Raw genomic sequence first — 2,576 nt, 5'->3', positions numbered from 1 at the left:
ATGCTCCAGAGTGAATCCATGCGCAGCTCCAGTGCCACAATGCGGTCTGTCAGGAGCTGCAGCTGGATATACTTCCCGCAGACATAGTAGTAAGGGACACTGGAAGTGTCTCTGATTTCCCACATAGCACAGGTGGAGCATGACACGGGTCTGGGCTCTCCTGCCATGACTTAACCCTTAGATTAACTTAATTTGGAAACAATGTCAAAGGTTACCCACTGATAAGGAAATAAAAAGAAGAAAAAAAAGATTAACTACTCACCAATCCACCAGCCAATCACTTACCCGCTTGGCTGTGACATCTCACTACCTCCCCCTGCTGGTGCCTCCCTCAATATCACAGGCAGTCCCTCGAACCAGGATGACTTGCTTCCACCAGTTCACAGGTGTTTCGATGAAGGAGCCAATGTTCCAGTCCTGAACTCCAGTTGAGGGGGTGGAAGATGCCTGTGGGTGGATTGTTTTAACGTGGGGTGACCGTTGCACACCAGCCACCACACGGGCTTGACAGAGCGAGGTCTTTATCCAGTGGCAAGGGTTAACCAGGACGACTGGAGACCTGCTCTGCTGCACGGACCTAGAGCACACATATCGAAGTGTGGGCTGGGCCCATGCTGCCCCTGGGCCCTCGCCTCACCTGGGCCCCGTGCCCTCATCTGCCACACCTCCGCCACGATCTCTTGCTGCTCCTCCGCCACAAACACTCGCCGCTCATCTGCCCCGACCTTCCCACTCCTCTGTACCTGGGTCCTGCCGATGTTACTGCCCACGCTCCAAAACAGCAACCAGGGTTTTGATGACGTCACCCAGTCACCCACCTCAAAATCATCAGATACTTGGAGCAGCTCACGCTGAAGATTGAAGTTACATGCTGCTCCAACTCCATGCATGTGGTGTCTCCCAATATCACAGCTCACTGTCTCACTGCCTCCCTCTGCTGGTGTCTCCCAATATCACAGCTCACTGTCTCACTGCCTCCCTCTGCTGGTGTCTCCCAATATCACAGCTCACTGTCTCACTGCCTCCCTCTGCTGGTGTCTCCCAATATCACAGCTCACTGTCTCACTGCCTCCGTCTGCTGGTGTCTCCCAATATCACAGCTCACTCTCTCACTCTCTCCCTCTGCTGGTGTCTCCCAATATCACAGCTCACTGTCTCACTGCCTCCCTCTGCTGGTATCTCCCAATATCACAGCTCACTGTCTCACTGCCTCCCTCTGCTGGTGTCTCCCAATATCACAGCTCACTGTCTCACTGCCTCCCTCTGCTGGTGTCTCCCAATATTACAGCTCACTGTCTCACTGCCTCCCTCTGCTGGTGTCTCCCAATATCACAGCTCACTGTCTCACTGCCTCCCTCTGCTGGTATCTCCCAATATCACAGCTCACTGTCTCACTGCTTCCCTCTGCTGGTGTCTCCCTATATCATAAGAACATAAGAATTAGGAACAGGAGTAGGCCATCTCGCCCCTCGAGCCTGCTCCGCCATTCAACAAGATCATGGCTGATCTGGTCGTGGACTCAGCTCCACTTACCCGCCCGCTCCCCGTAACCCTTACTTCCCTTATTGGTTAAAAATCTATCTATCTGTGACTTGAATACATTCAATGAGCTAGCCTCAACTGCTTCCTTGGGCAGAGAATTCCACAGATTCACAACCCTCTGGGAGAAGAAATTCCTTCTCAATTCGGTTTTAAATTGGCTCCCCGGTATTTTGAGTCTGTGCCCCCTAGTTCTAGTCTCCCCGACCAGTGGAAACAACCTCTCTGCCTCGATCATGTCTATCCCTTTCATTATTTTAAATGTTTCTATAAGATCACCCCTCATCCTTCTGAACTCCAACGAGTAAAGATCCAGTCTACTCAATCTATCATCATAAGGTAACCCCCTCATCTCCGGAATCAGCCTCGTGAATCGTCTCTGTACCCCCTCCAAAGCCGGTATATCCTTCCTTAAGTAAGGTGACCAAAACTGCACGCAGTACTCCAGGTGCGACCTCACCAATACCCTATACAGTTGCAGCAGGACCTCCCTGCTTTTGTACTCCATCCCTCTCGCAATGAAGGCCAACATTCCATTCGCCTTCCTGATTACCTGCTGCACCTGCAAACTAACTTCTTGGGCCTTGTTAATATAGTGGTGAGTATCCCCGCCTGTCACGCGGGAGACCGGGGTTCAATTCCCCGACGGGGAGGCAGTTGTTTCAAAATGTCGAATTTTTGGGCCGGGGGCGGGGACGGGCGGCCGACCGGCCGGCTGGCAGTTAAGCCGAGCGCTTTTCTTCGGAAGCGGACTTGATCGGCCAGCCGGCGGGTGGAAAACTTCGGTTGGCCCTATCTGGCTGTCTGATGCGGCCGGGGCCGAAATGCGGATTTCTCTGCCGTCCCGTGTCGGACCGCTGTCGGCCATACCTCGTTGGAAAGCGGCCGCAACGCCGCACGTGGCGGTGTCAGCCCTCTCCCAATTGGATGAGGCACGGCGTCGCTAGGCCGCTTGGCCCGCCGGGCAACCGGCATCCGCTGCAGTCTTTCGGCAGTAACATGACGACGCAACGTGGTAACTGGCGCGTCTCCTAAAA

General features: G+C 53.8%; 1 non-coding gene across 1 annotated transcript; it reads left to right on the top strand.

The window, feature by feature from the left end:
• Positions 1-2,120: 2,120 nt before the first annotated feature.
• Positions 2,121-2,195, top strand: trnad-guc (transfer RNA aspartic acid (anticodon GUC)). Its single transcript has one exon. It is a non-coding gene; the product is annotated as a tRNA-Asp (tRNA).
• The last annotated feature ends 381 nt before the right edge of the window (positions 2,196-2,576 follow it).

This window comes from Pristiophorus japonicus, unplaced genomic scaffold (genome assembly GCF_044704955.1).
Source record: "Pristiophorus japonicus isolate sPriJap1 unplaced genomic scaffold, sPriJap1.hap1 HAP1_SCAFFOLD_141, whole genome shotgun sequence".
Lineage (NCBI taxonomy): Eukaryota > Metazoa > Chordata > Chondrichthyes > Pristiophoridae > Pristiophorus > Pristiophorus japonicus.
The sequence above is the reverse complement of the archived record's forward strand: the minus strand, read 5'-3'. Positions and strand labels throughout refer to the sequence as shown.